This window comes from Thunnus thynnus, chromosome 9 (assembly GCF_963924715.1).
Source record: "Thunnus thynnus chromosome 9, fThuThy2.1, whole genome shotgun sequence".
NCBI lineage: Eukaryota > Metazoa > Chordata > Actinopteri > Scombriformes > Scombridae > Thunnus > Thunnus thynnus.
In genome coordinates, this window is record NC_089525.1 from 27,238,285 (window position 1) to 27,254,697 (window position 16,413).

Genomic DNA, 16,413 nt, shown 5'->3' on the forward strand with positions numbered 1-16,413 from the left:
TAATGAGACTGGCTGCGAACAATGAGCCGTTGGGGTCTATGGCGGGGCGATTCACACTTACTCAATTTAATGGGGAATTAAATTCAACTGACAGACAAAGGTATTAGTGAGAGTTTGTCACTCCCACCTCCCTTCACACATGGATAAAAATTCTGTAAATTAAGTTACAGGGCAAGACTGAAAGTTGAACAAAGGAAACTGCTTTCTTATGAAGTTGTGTGGACTGTTTTCAATGTGTAGAACAATATGAACTCCATTATACTGATGTAATTATGATAAAGTCATGAGGTACAGTTGGATTCTGTGGTTGGGGGAGGTGGGGGGAGGTGGAGGAAGGGGGGGGTGGCAGGATGTGGGGGTGTCGTAATTATATTTTATTATAAAGAAAGGCTTTACAGATTATCCTTTTCATTAAATGTTAATTAGTTGTCATACATCTGTTCTAACTCATCATGAGAAAAAATATTTAACAAAAGTGATTGATTGCAAGTTGAGCCATGTATGAGATGAACTTAATTTCCTCAGCTGATCTTCAGTTCTTGCATATTTCTTAATAACTTAACAAATTATGCTTTCATTAACATGTCAGCCTAACAGTCAGCAGTGATTAGGTCCAGTAGTTTCATAGCCTCTGAACATCTTGTATGACTGTAGATGGGTATGCATACTTTACCACTGATCAGCCCTTGTGGGGAACATTCAGAGCAGCTTATTTGACTTCTTGAGTTTTTGCTCCTTTTAGTTCACTTTAATCAACTCTTCACACTGGAAAACTGGACGCCTGAAAATACATGTCTCCATTAAATATCTCTCAAGTGCTGTGGCCCAGTTTGTCAGATGTGAGAACAAAAGTCCAAAGCTAAGTTCGCGGATGACACCACCCTCATTGGGCTCATTTCTGGTGACCATCTGGTGACTTGGAGCAGACAAACTAACTTGGAGCTCAATGCTCTAAAGACAGTGGAGATGTTCAACCTGTCAAAGCTGATGATGGTGCACTTCCACATCACCGTCATTGATGACTGCAGCATATCATCCACTCTGCTGAGAGGGTGATTGGCTGCAAGCTGCTGTCCCTCCAGGACCTTCTAGGACACTGAGGCGAGCATGGAAGGCTATGGCTGACCCCTCCAATCCTGGACATAAACTTTTTGAATTGCTCCCCTCCGGCAAGAGTCTGAGGTCTAGTAAGACCAAAACCGCTCACCACTAGAACAGTTTCTTCCTGAATGCAGATGGCCTCATCAACACGGCCTGGGACCCCAACTGACATGGACTCTATCCCACTTATAGACACTACATGTTATATTAAGGGAAAATCTTATAATATTATATTTGCGCATCTGGGATTTTTTACCCATCACATCTAACATGGTGCGTTACATTAACACAAACTTGTATTATTATTATTATTACTTGCACACTGCATATTCTATTTATACTTATGAACATTTCCACATTACTGGTCAATATGTTGTACATTTCATTCTCTTCAGTTTAAACTTTAAATTTGCAGCAGCTCTTTTCACTTAGAATATATTTTATATATTATCATAAATTTGTATTTTATATTATTTATAATTAATTATTTTTTGTGTATATTTTGATTGTTAGGCACCACAATACCAAGATAAATTCATGTATGCACAAACCTACTTGACAATAAACCTGTTTCTGATTCTGATTCTATTACTACGGAAGGCGAGAAAGGCTGTGGTTGCGATTATTTTTTTAATTCCATTTTCTCAAGATCGCAAGTTAATTATCTCATTATTTCGAGATAACAAAGCTTGTTTTCTTGTGATAACGGGTTAATTCATCTTATCTCGAGAAAACAAAAAGCAGATTTCTTGAGATAATGAGATAATGACTTTTGTTTTCTCAAGATCATGGGATAATTATGGAGAACTTGAAAATTAGTGTCTGGTTCATTTGATCACATCTGATTTCAGCCTTCAAGATCACTGTCATGACTGTTGGGGGGGGGGGGGGAATTGATCCCTAACCGATCAAAGAGTTTACAAAAGTAGTAAGGGGTTACTATAAGCCATGTACATCCACACACTGAGACAGTTTTTGCTAAATAATCTTTATTGAATAAAATATGACAGAGAACATCAACCAGATGACAGAGGTGAGTTTAAATAAATGTTGCCTGTGTCATGACGTCTTGCCCCAAATCCTTATATATAACCACTTTGTCAAAATGGCCCAGCAGATGTCGCCATTCTGACTGTCTCAAATACTTCGAAACAGTGAACCATTTTCAACAAAATTGTTTCATATGATTCACTGCTTCAGAAAGCTTAGTTTCTGGCATGGCACTCCTGATCTATGATAAACATTATAAGTAATAAGAGGAAACAACCATTTGTTTTCTTGTGATAGCAGGTTGATTATCTTTTATCTTGAGATAACAAAGCTTGTTTTCTCAAGATAACGAAATAATTAAAGCTATAATATGTAACTATTGTGCATTAAAATGTCTAAAAACGACTACACATTTTGCTCAGTTGTGTACTTATATTATCCCAAATGTTTCCAACAATTTTCAAACCAAGAGAAATCCATAATTTTAACCAAGGTAACTGTCTGTTTCATTTGGTCACCTGTGAATGGCGTCATACCCCTCTACCAAAGAGTCTATGCACACAAGATGGTGATCACCAAGCTGAGCAGCAGCTCAGCTCGCAGCCCCTCAGCTCACAACCCTGCTGAACAGCGTCAAAGAAGCAGATTTTTAAAATTCCCAACAGTCAAGAACGGGACTTTAGCTGACAAACACAGGGGCGGCAGGTTTGGGGGATTGGGGAGGGCGGTGTTGAGATGGATTTCAGAGGTAATTAGAGACGACATTCTCCAAAGACTGCAGTCAGCATCAAAGACCCTCTCTCCAAAGGAGCTGCTAGTTTCCTGGGAAAAAGGTTAGGAAAGACCCCCGAAGACTGCAGTCACCAGCTCCTTTTTCCCTCTTCTTTAGTGAAGCAGACGGCTGACAATTTGCTGACGCTGTACATTATCACACTGTAAACGTCACTAAGAGGAACATGAAAATGTCTGATTGATAGAGTCATGAATGGTAATAAACAGATGGGTAGAAGAATTAGGGGAAAAATTTGAAAGTTGATGGCCTGCTTTAGCTTGTCTCTTTTCCATGTAGAGGAAATAAGGGGGTACCCCAAACAAATATGTGATTACTTTTGGTGAGAGATCAAAAAGAAGAATCTAATGAATGAAAAAAGATTGAATCTTATCCAGAGTGCCAAGAATTAACAGTGGATGTGGTGTTTTTTGTTTTCAGAGAACAGAGTGGAACATGACTTTGAAATCTAAAAATCCACCCAACAGATGGTGACAACAACCACTTTAGTAACCTATAGATACAGTATAGGATCTTTTTGTATCCTTACTTTCATCCAGCCATTTCTTTCATTTCTTTAGTTTGCATAGTCTACTACACACACACACACACACACACACACACACACACACACACACACACAGACAGGACATGTCTGAAAAACACCACTTAGTAAGATTTAGTAAGGCATTGCCAATTATCTTTTCCCTTTCCACAGAGCCATATCAAAGGTTTGCGCTCACTGAGGAGAAAAGGCAAGGAAATGTGTTTGAATGTCTAGTCTATATTAATAACAGATAAGACACAGCAGAGGGAGGATCATGGTCCGCATATAATCTGCTCATTCAATTATGCAATTCAATCTGGAAAACAAACAACAAAAAAAAAGAGATCACAATATGGGTACAACAAAAAGGAGAACACAGTGGAAACTGCTTATAGTGATCATGATTACAGTGATCAACTGCTTATATCAAAAAGTTCGGGACAGAATCATTCCTATACAAATGCTGTTTAAATAATTTGCTTATAGTAATGACGTAGTCCGCTTACAGTGTTCACTTTGGGTTTTTTCATACACGACAACATATGGAAAAAAAAATTAAAACAATGGTAATTCTTTTTTTTTTTTTTTTACTTTACTCCCACTATACACTATCATATGTACTTAGCGGCTGTGGCACCATCATTGCCTCGCGCTAACCTGCCTGCTTCCAGCTGGTTACCTGAGGCTGGTGCTGTGTGCACATTGAAATCATGACGGGAAAAAGAAAGTAATTTTCTCTCAGTGAAAAAAGTAGTCTCCTCAAAGCCTATGACAAACTGCCAAAAACGAACCGACGAGATGCAGCAGTGAAACTGTAGCGAGATGCAGCAGCAAAACAAGAAGTGTCTGAAACAGCTGTACTGTATTTTGAAACAGTCCATTTCATTTATTTATATTCATGTAATAAATATAAAAATCGCTCTGTGTTTTGGAAAGACATTAGGGGTTGGTCAGTAAACTCCCGCCTTCTAAGTCATGCTAGAATGAACTCAAGGATATTAAATTAGTAATGAAGCTGTTTTTTGATGATACAAGCATGACAGAAAAGTGTAAAACCCTTATGTCTGAGAAACTAGAAAGAGCAAATATTTGTAATTTTTGCTATAAAGATGACTAACAAGATCATTTGATTATCAAAATTATTGCTGATTAATTTTCTGTTGATTGACTAATCAGTTAATTGACAAATTGTTGCCACTCTATAGTGCATACAGAAACTCCCATCTCTAAAAACACATCCGTGAGGATAACAAAAGATTTTACCTCTGGGTTTTAACTAAAGAAATTAGGTTAGTATCTGTCATTAAGAGTACTTCCTCTAAGAACATCTGCCATAAAATTTACCATGAAATGTAACCCAATTTTCAATATCAAATTGTCATGTCTGGCAGAGAAACGCAGTATAAAACAAAATAACAGAAAAACAGAAATAAGATAATTATTGTGGTTAATATGATTATTCACTTCAAGATGAAAACAGAAAAAAAAAATAATTTTCCATTTTTCATGCCCACAAAAAAAAACAAGATGATGACATTTTAATCAATTTATTGTTTCTCATATTTCATAGTGAATGAAATAATTTAATGAACAGATAATACATGGGCTGATCATGCCTGGAAGGATGTACCATGCAACACACAGCACATCCTTCGTTGGCTCATCCTAACAGTCAGGGGACTCTTGTTTATTGCTGTGCCAAGATTGAGCATTGCATTCATTGGACACCTTAAGTGTTTAGTAAATATACATGCCTAATATAAAATAGATTGAACTTTAGACAGTATATAATTTAGGAAATATAGAATGATTTAGGGAGTATGAATCCTTTTCATTCACTTACTGTATGACTTCAGATAAACATTATATTTTAACTGCATGTTGTAAATAGCTTTTGAATACGGAAGCCTATAGGGGACTATACTAAAATGATAATGTAAACTTGAAAATGAAAATGTAATTCCACAATAGCATTATAATTTGCTACATACTGCATGTATGTGTTATTTAAGCAAAAATGAAAATGAAAAGACAATTACCCTTTTCAATTTCACATACTCGTACGGGTGTTCATACATACTTACATATTAAAATGTAAATGGAAAAGCTGTTTGACATTTAATTTTCAAAATCATACCCTGCTGTACAGTGGACAATATTCAAATGTTAATTCAAATTTGAAAGTTAAATGCAATATAAACAATTCAATCTAACACAAAATTATGATGCTATTGTGGAATTACATTTTCATTTTCAAGTTTACATTACCATTTTAATATAGTCCCCTATAGGCTTCCATATTTGAGATTTGTTAAATCTAAATTTAAATAGAAAGAGCCCTTATAGGAAGAGTATGTTTAGTATATAAAGTAGTCCAAGCTCCTTGAGTAACCAACGTTTGCTGCTTTTTTTTTTTAAGAGAAAATATGAGAGATGAAGCTGGCTCACACTGAAGACATGTACTATTTTCTGTTTCTTTCAATTACACTTCAAGCATAAGGCTAACAAGATTCTATATTTTTGTTGTCAACAAATCTCATGAAATGACCAAAACCAACAATTTAGTCTCATGCCACTGTGTGATCTCCCCAGCTGAAGACAGAATTTTCAAAAATATCTCACCCATACACAGGATATTTTCATTTTTAAAAAAAGCCAAATAATGACCTAAAACAGCTTGGCACTGCAGCAAAGAATGTTACTCAGACAGGAGGAAATTGTGTATTTGTAAGGGACTACAGTGTTTTCATCCACGGATTTGCCACTCTAGTGAGTATTTTCAGCATCAGGAAGGTGTATGTGGGATTGGGTAAAAATAAACTACAGCACCCATGTTCATGGTAATGAAGGAACATGTCATCCAGTAGAATGGTGTAGCTCACTGATGTGTTTTTTGCCATGCTAGTGGCATGATTATAAGGATAGGGCAATGTCAGTCTGCCACAGACAGGTTGACATTTTTGGCTTTTAGTGAAATATTACAACAACGATTGGCAGGATTGCCATGAGATTTGATACAGATATTCATGGTGCCCTGACAATGTATCCTAGAGACGTTGATGATCCCCTGAATTTTTTTCTCGTGCCACCATGAGGTTAGCATTTCTGTTTTTTAGTGAAATGTCTTAACAACTATTGGATAGATTATCATGTTCCCCACAAGATGAATTGTTAGTGGGATTTGTCAGTTGCAGTTGTAAACACAACATTCAAAGTTGGCCCCTCCTCCCTGACTCAATGACACCAGAAGTGGTATGTCGCTACTTTTTTTTATCATAGACTGTAAAAAATATGGATGTACTCACTGTGACGTCACCCATTAGTTTGTGAACTGCTGTCTTGAAGCCTCGAGTGTAGCGATTTGACTATCGCCATCTTGGATTTGGACGTCGCCATGTTTGATTTTTGGAGCCAGAAGTGACCATATTTGGATGACAGGGTGGAGCTGACCATAGCGCTATCTGTTAGCTTAGTTAGCACGGTGAATTTACAATCTATGGTTAACAGTGATAATGCTAATGCTAAAGCTAATTTTCGCTAGCGAAACACAGGCCTAAAACCGTAAACAAAATGTACTCACTGGAAAAACTGGTCATCTGACTCACTGATGGGTCTTTTATTACAACCAAATGTTGAACAAGACTGTTTTTAGGCAACCACAATGTTACAATTAACTTTAGTGAACTGAAAACACACTGTGAAATAGCAGCAGCTAAGCCTATACGCAATGGTTACATTATGTAAGCAATGTTGTCGCCGTGGTAGCAACTTGTCAATCACAATGTGGCCACGCCCTAAAGCATACACTACTTTATCATCTATTTTACTCTAAATAGGGCAATCATTTACAAAATGAACATCATGCTGTACTGAATAAGACTTGAAACTAGCAATTGAGACCATAAACTCATTAGGAAATCGTTTATTGAGGTAATAAATCAAGAGAGAAGCAGGGTCATTTTTTCATAGACTTCCATACAATCGGACTTCTTTTTGCAGCCAGTGGAGTCGCCCCCTGATGGCCATTAGATAGAATGCAGGTTTTTGGCACTTCCGCATTGGCTTCATTTTTCAGCCCCGGAGGTTGCCGCTTGTTTTTTATAGAGTCCTGCCCTCGAACCCTGCATGCTCTTATTGGCTAGGTGCTACACACCCACTGCCCAAAGGTTGATGCCCAGATTTTGCTGTCCCAAACACAGCAAAATAAGAAAACACAGGTAGAGGGCAGGGTGTCTGCAGATACAGACCTGCCAGACACTTCTAGTGATGATTGAGAGGGATTATTTTTGTATGAGTCTATACATTGTTTTTATGAAAATCCTACTCATTGTGCCTCTAAGATTTGGCATACTTTAGTTGACCCTGTGCTTCATTATCTACACCTGCTGGTCTTGCTGGTCTGGAAGCAGCAACTACCACGGCTTGAGGCTGAAGTCAATGCAGAAGTACCTTAAAGTGCAATGTCACTGACGGCTGCTAGATGCTGGCTCCAGAAAAATCCCTAGCTCCAAATGACTCCCATTTAAAAAAACATCGGCCATTTTTTTCAACAAGTCATCATGGTCTTAATAGCTAGATTCGGGCCCTCTAATAAAAATGCTGATGGTCATTTTGGAAATTATTGCTCGTTAATAAGATTTGAAGACTTATAAAAGGCTCTGATGTCTGCCGTGTGGGTGCTGATTTACAGCTGTGATTGACAGATTGCTTGCCTGCTGCTCTCCTGAGCTCCTGAACTCATGCCCAGTTAACATAATTTAGCTAAATAGCTAACATTAGCCCAAGTGTGCACCACACAGCGTTACCAGTAAGCTAACGTTCATTTCAGTCTGAAGTAGCGGGACCTGTTTCCAGAGTGTGAAAGGCAACAGTTCACACTTATTTGGAGGGTCCTGGCTCCCAACAGAAAAGATGGCGCCGACCATAAGTTGCAACTCTGGGCTTCAAACTGTAAACCAATGAGTGACATCACATCTCGCTATGTCCTTCTTTATATAGTCTATGGTCTGGACATAGACCACTCTATATTGTTTCTTTAATACTTACAGTACAGGTCCCAGGATGATCTCTTTAGCTGCTAGTCCACACAACCAACCACTGGTCAGTTCGGTGAAATTAGTGATAATTTGTCAGATATCTTCATATAATACGCATAATACAGTATTTAATAACAAAACCAAGTTTGGAATTAGAAGTTTGGGATTCTTAACATACATTTGGGTGTTTACATTTTTGAAAGAACACAACTCAGGAGGATGCTTTTTAATTAAAGTTCATGTTTGCTGGCTGTTATTTACATTACCAATGAACTGCCGGAGGCACATTTCCTGTGATTATCAGACATGTTTGGCACTTAGCTTTCTGTGCTTGTGTTAGTGCAGTATGTGCCAGTACGTGTGTGAAGACAAGGAGATGATTTTTATACAGCTGATGTGGTGATGCCATTTTGCAAAAACAAATGTGTGCGTGTGTGCTCTTGTTATCACATCTCCCATTGCAGTGACTGCAGAAATTCACACCATCTGTCGCTTTGTTTATGTTTGTTATTTTAACTTTGGTGGTGGTTCAAACTGTCCTTGTTTTATTTTTAATCTTAATACAACAGTCAACAGAACTAGATTTTGTTCTAACCAAATTTGTTGTAGGTAGGATATGTGACACCAAAATACATCATATTGCCCTCTAATTTTAGAGAACATACATGATTTAAAAGGTTAGTTTAGGAGAATATGCAAGCATTCATAATAATTGTGTGGTACCTACACTTGGTTGCCTCTCTAATCTAATTTTAACGATATTTCCAGTGCAAATCATTAAATAATGAAATTAGTGTATTGTGTGCCAGTAAATGATTAATGTCTTATCTCTGAACGATGCACATCTTGGAACAACTGCTTTAGAATTACACGCTTCATTAAAACAGTGAAGGAAAAGTGGGGAAAAAAAACACATCCTCTGGCAGAAAGTACACTACTCTGTGTATCAGAATATTCCCTGTGCAGCTCAGCAAATATCCACCATGGCACTGAGCACTCTGAATAATGATGATTCGATAGTATTAGGAGACCACTGCGTCCCCCAATTAAATGATACAAAAGCGATAAATACATTTTGTTCTCAGAATCCTCTCTATCAATTGTCTGAAATTATTAGATTTAGTCATCTTTGCTTTCCGATTGGGGAAAAAACATCCCTATTTCAGGAGTTATTTTGTCTCCTATTCCAGCAAATATACTGACTCATCAATATATAATACCATCAGTTTTTTTTTTTTGGAACTGCTAGCAGACAGGAACACACGAGCTATAGACGAACAGTACGAGTCTCTGTGATTTCAACCCACTAACTCAATTTGTGAAGCAGCAGAGCAGTGTGGATATAAAATCTGCTACGCTGTATCCCACTCTTTTTTTTTGTTTTGATGGGCTTTTCTTGGGCTTCCTGATGCTCACATCCCTCTGCCAATCAGGACCCTCAAATGTACCACTGGACTTCCATACAAGACCTGAGGGGCTTTCATTTGCCAATGTTTCAGTCTTCCATTTTCATTTTCCATACTAGCCTTTCACATTTTCTTGTTCCTTACATCACTCCCTAAGAGCTTTATGGTCCACTGATCTGCTTCTTCCCTGTACAGCGGCTGAATTAAGTAGGGAGTCCGACTCAGCTGTGGAGTTTTTGAGAATTACTGCTTAAAGTGACTTTACGGGCCACACAATGCTGTACTACGTGGGCAGTAGTGCTGAGCAGTTTCAAATCATCATTATACAATCACACACAGTATAATAATCAAATTGATGTTAAATGCAACAAGCTATATTTGACTGTTATGCAATACGAAACTTTTCACAAGAGTAAAACAAAAACTTCAATTAACTAATTTGTTAGTTAATCGTAGACAAAAGAATTTTGTAAAACTTTAACACAATGTGATCGTACTTCACCATATGGTTCCCCTAGAAGTCAATAAAAGATAATACTGAATCCCTAGGGATTCAGTATTATCTTGGTAAGAGACAGGCCCAGCATGGGTGTTACCTTAAAGGGGACATCTCATGCATATTTCCAGGTCTATACTTTTATTCTGGGGCCCTACTGGATTTGACTTGATTTGTAGTTCAAAGAACTCCTTATATATCTTATACTGGTCCTTTATGCGGCCCCTCAGTTCAGCCTCTGTCTAAAACAGGGTGCTTTGGCTTCTGTCTCTTTAAGGCCCGGGTCCTGGTGAGCCCATTCTGTTCTGATAGGTCAGCTTCCAGTAGCTGCCCCTCTCCAGACTGCTGCCAGTTCTGGAGGCTACGTAAACATAGTAGTCAAATTTCACCTCTTCTTCCCTTTCTTCACTCGAAATATGAACTTCTCAAATATATACGTACGTTTGAACCTGAATCTTATCTGAAATATGTAGAACAACCTCAGCAACAAAGACTATGGAATGTATGGCCATTCGTGGGCTTGATCTGTCAGTTCGATTGGGAAGTAGAAGTAACTTTACAAATGCATTCAGAGCAGGATGAAGCCTGGGCTTTTGACTTGAGAGCGGCATCTCTACAAACGTTCATCTCAAGTTTTGGAACTTTGACTATTTAACATAGGCAAATAAATTACAAAAAGTATGTACAATATCCCCTTTAAAGGAGAATTTGAGTATTTTTCAACCAGGCTCTTATTTCCATAATTGTGGCCACTCTCACTATGGGTCTGACTGAGCCATGCAAACTTTGCACTCACAATCTCTATTGCAGAGATTTGGAAATTGCATACTCTGGCAAAACACAGTATTTCAGGGTGAAGTTTTCCAAATAAAAACTTACATAAAGCATTTACATAATTAGCCCCCCGGATTAGCTCTTGTGGCTAACAAGCATAGGGATCTACTTCAGGGACAACTTGCTGGCTAAGGAATTATGAGAGAAAAGACCCGGTTTGAAAAGCACTGCAGTTGTGTATTTTATTACTTTTGTGTGTTTTGCATGTGCTAAAACACATAATCTGTATAAAAGGATATGGCTTGTGATAGGGAATCTATGAATATGCAAATATTTTTCATTTCAAAAGCTTAACTGCTGGACACAAGATATGTCCTAGTTCACTCAAAAGTTAATTCTCAGTGTTTGTGCGCTGGAGGCTTTGAGTCACCACATCACACATCCTGCTCGTACATACAGAACATACCTTGAACTCAGGTTTAAAGTGGGCACAGAGAAACTTTTTCCACTTCAGCTGATGAATGTGAAAACAGCCTTCTCATGTCAAACTCTGTACATACATCATTCTGCAGAGTGAAGCTCAAACATCCAACTGTAGGAATAAAATGAAAATCACATTTTTGAGTAGAAGTGGACTTTTTGAGAATATCAATAGTAAGTGAACCTTGACCTCCTTGTCAATATCAAGCTGTTTGTACGCTCGCCCACCTCCCTGACCTCCACACTGTTACTTTCATATTCATTACATGGATATCACACTACTCCCTGCATTGATACTACATGTTGTGTATTGATGATTAATCATTAAATGTTATTTATACTTCAGGACTAATGGTTTGGTCTGCCACTATAAAGTTGGCAAGCGCTTGAATTTGACCCTTTTTCATACTTTATTTTGCAAGGAAATGATCTACAATGTGTGGATTTCTAACATTGAAAATGGGATTGACACAGGAAGCCCGAAATGCTGCAACAAAAGAAAAGGTTAAAAAACATGACAGGAGCAATCAAAAACAAAATGTATAAGTACAATATGTAGCAATCCAGTGATTCTTTTTTTCAGCAGTTTGAGCCCTTGCACCCTCTTGCACTTGCACGATAATACTGAGCATGCAGGTGACAATAGTTAAAGTCTGTGAAGGTCATGGTCGTTGAGATTGTGCCTCTGACTGTCTCCTCGTATATAAGAGGTAGCCCACTCGTTTTTCACTCATACATCTGGCAAGGATTGTGAGGGAACATGCCAGATGTGTCACACTGAGTATACAGACAAGCTGACAAACACTGTTCAACAAAGATTTGACAACAATTTGATTTCACAAAGGGTCAAGTTCATTTCTGGTATATTGCTGCCTTCATGCTGCGCTGTGGTGCCTATTGTGTCTCTGTCTTCCCACTCTGAATTTCTTATTTTCTAATCCGTCTCTGTCCTGTTGTCCTGTCTCTTGTTCTGTTGAAGTTGTGCAAAAAATATTCAGACAGTTATCACTGCATATGAAATTTTAGAATTAATTAATTCAGAGTCACAGTAAAATGTTCCCTTAGTATTAGTAAACATCTCTAATAAGATTCTTTGGTTAGATAAGGAGACTTTAAGAGTAATTTATTTAGACAAGCAAATTGTTTTGCCGAATATCATCCTGTGCTAGAAAGCAGAGCTGCAACTAACAATTATTTTCATTATCAGTTTATCTGTTGATAATTTTTTTGATTAATCGATTAGATGTTTTGTCTATAAAATGCCAGTAAAAGGTGAAAATGTATAATAAATAGATAAATTATTAAATAATACAATGAAAAATAGACAATAAATGAAAAGTACAAAGCGATAACCGCCTTTGAAGTTCTTTCCTACACATTACACGGTGTGCTGTCTCTGTGTTATAGGGGTATAAATAGGTAGAGGTCTGTCTGCAATGTGGCAATGGGCAAAGTTTTAGCTGTGGAGACCTCCTTCGTAAGGTAGTTTATTCATGAACACTTATTGTAACACTTTAATTTTCTAAAATTAAAAGTATAATAAAAACAAAAACAGGATTTTTAAGCCTCTTTCCACTTTTATTCAAATACAAATACAAATACAAATAATTTTGCTTCCTCAACAAATACAGATACAAATATAAATACTGGGCCTTCTGCACACTCCTATTATACAATAGTGAAATATGTAGTAGTAGCGTTGCTAAATTAAAAATACCCATATATTCCATGTGATGATTTGAACAAACCTCAGGCGCCAGTTGGACACCCCTGCAATAACTAGTCAAATACTGTAGATAGATAATTAGTAGTTCATTAGTTTGTTCATTACCAAAATAGCTAGAAAAGTACACCGTCTTGAAATAATTAAAATTAATTCTCCAATTGAAAAGCTAAGGTCAAGAACCTACTGTGTGCAGTCAGCCTGTGAGGATCTACAGTATATGTGCTGCTTTATATGCAGTGTTTTCTGGCTCTGTCTGCCATAAAAATACACATAGACCTACTAAGTACAATACAGACAACTGATTTATGTCCTGACATGTACTATACCAACATGCACCAAATACCTGACCATTAAATCAGACTCTTCTACACTGTTGCACAGGGCAGATCTCTGTAGTCAGCATTCAAAATGCAGTGTGGTGCAGATGATGAAAGGCAACAAAAGGATACAAAACTTGATTCATATATTTTCTGATCCAAAAAATGTCCAAAAAATCTTAAGTCTCCAAAGAGGGTCTCTGATGGCAGCACAGATGTTTTACGCTTCCATTAGTTTGTGAAAATCTAAGGGAATGCAACATATTTATTGATTTTAAAGAAATACCAATCCACAAGGTTAAATGTTACCATTAAAAGAAAAACACAGTGTTTTAAATATGGATAACGACAGAGTAGTAGCAATAATACGTTGTATGGCAAACAAGAAACTTTTCTTTGGTTGTTTCTCAGAATGCGTTCTTATGATTTCCCTTCTTCAGTGAGATGTTTGACTTATCAAAGCTAAATTTAAAAACAAAAATGCAAAGAAAATAGTATCTCCAAACACTTGACAAACAATGAAATTGAATTTTGTGTGTGTAAACTAGGGAAAAAAGTTGTAAGAAATAAAATGTAAACCTGGATGAAAGTAGAAATCACCTATATGCAGAGAATGAATAATGTATTTTCATACCCTTCTTCTTGGAATTAAATGTGTGAAAGTGCAGGATGGATAAATATATAATTTAAGAATGACTATCTGAAGAGAGAAAAAATCAAGTTTGCTATAAATTTTGGAAGAATTGTGATTGATCAACACATCCTCATAATTAAATGACCACATAGGTCGATTGTACCCGCACAGAACGACCCATAGTAGTATTTTCAGAACGACCTATAGTAGCATAATACTAACCTGACGTGCCACATGGTTTGTTACACAGAACACATCCTTGGAAACTGTTTGGCACTTTCAAAAAATACTTGGAAGGTGATTGGATGAACCATCTGTATATTACTGTCTATCACTGTCTTACCTTGCAATTTGCGAGATCACGAGAGAATCCTCATGGGATGCTGATTGGCTGCACTGCTCAAGCACATAACTTGAAGCCTGAAGACTTGAAGATGGATTCTCATGTGATCTCATGATGTTGTGATCTCACGAATCTAGCTGCCTCGCAAAGCAAGTGTAATACACCGCTTTCCAAAATAGGAGTGTGAAATGCCGCTTTCAAAAACTATTACAAATCACTGTTAAAAAATAGTTATGTAGTTCTGGTTAGGTTTAGGCACAAAAACCATGTTTTGGCCTGAAACGTAGTTGGTACTTCCTTAAAGTTATGCAACCTTCGTCATCATGTCAACAGTAAACACAACTTTAATGTTGTTACGATTTTTAAAAAAAAGTCCTGACTGGCAGTCTCCTGCACCTATCTATCTATCCATCCACCCAACCCGCCTCCTTCTAATAAGGCAAACTGTGACCTTATATTGACGTCTGAATTGCGTCACTTCCTTGGGTCATAATTACTGCGGTCACTAGATGGCTTAAACGTAACTATAAGTTGTTTTTGCCTGAATTTTAGACCTATACTGTTGTTTTTCTTGTGAGGACGGGCTGTTATACAAACATAATATGAACATCCTTTTACTTTTCGCCTGATAATGTGAAAAAGCCACCACCATGTTCATCTCGCTCAACTCTAACTCAGACTGGTGGCATCAGATCTGATTGGTTGCACAAACCACACACAAAGAGGAGTGGAGGCCAGTTGCAGAGAGGGAACAATAACAGGCTCATAACTGGGTGAAATATAGACAGAAATAGTAAAACTCTTTTCTGGCACTGACTGGCAATCAAATTGGTCAACTGAAAGGCTTAATGGCCATTGGGCAATAACTACTTGCAATTAGACTTTGAAGGGTTTGACTATCTTAATAATTACTAAGAAATAACAATATATAATAGAAATAATAAATATGTTTTATAGATATTCTAATGGCCAGTTCCAGGTCATGAGACTTGTTAAGTAAATGGCAAACAGACAAACTGCATTGGTTAAGTGGTATTGTAGTTATATGTTTTTTCTATAATGCCGGTGGAGCGAGCTGTCATTATCATCATCGTAGGATGAGTGCAGGATGAAATGAATACGACACACTGTCTTTCAGTTAACTCAATAAAAACTTGATATTTTTTTTTGAGGTCATTAAGTTTGCTAACTTTGTCTGTAAAGCTTTGAAAATAGAGCAAAACAGACTATTTAGCCTTTATCTTTATTTCTCTAGTTATGCTTTTTGAGCAATTTATGAAACAGTAAACACTGTACGTACTGTTTAAGAAGTTTTTTGTTGTTACAGTTTTTTTTGTGGTTGGAATCGGGAAGCAAACAGTGGTCTCCTGCCGCAAAGTCCACTGTTTGCCATCTAACTACTATCTAGCAAGCCCACCAACCCACCTCTTCCTAACAAAGAAATCATCTTATATTGACGTCATCTGAACCGTGTCACTTCCCTGGCTCACAATTACTATGGCCGCTAGATGGAAGTTGTTTTTGCCAGCTGCATTTTAGATCTATACTGTCCTTTTTCTCGTGAGGGCAGGCTGGATTGGCTTGATGTTCTGTTGAAAGAATGACAATTTAGTTTCTCTTCTGTATGTACTTGATTTTTAATTCAGTGAGATGAGCTGGTTTGTTTGAGGTTTATGTCATTATGTTGTAGTGTGTATGTATGTAAGACTGTATGTGGGGTGGACCCCAGGAAGAGCCAATGCAATGGGGATCCTAATATAGAAAGAAAGAAAGACACATTTACAGAACTATAAT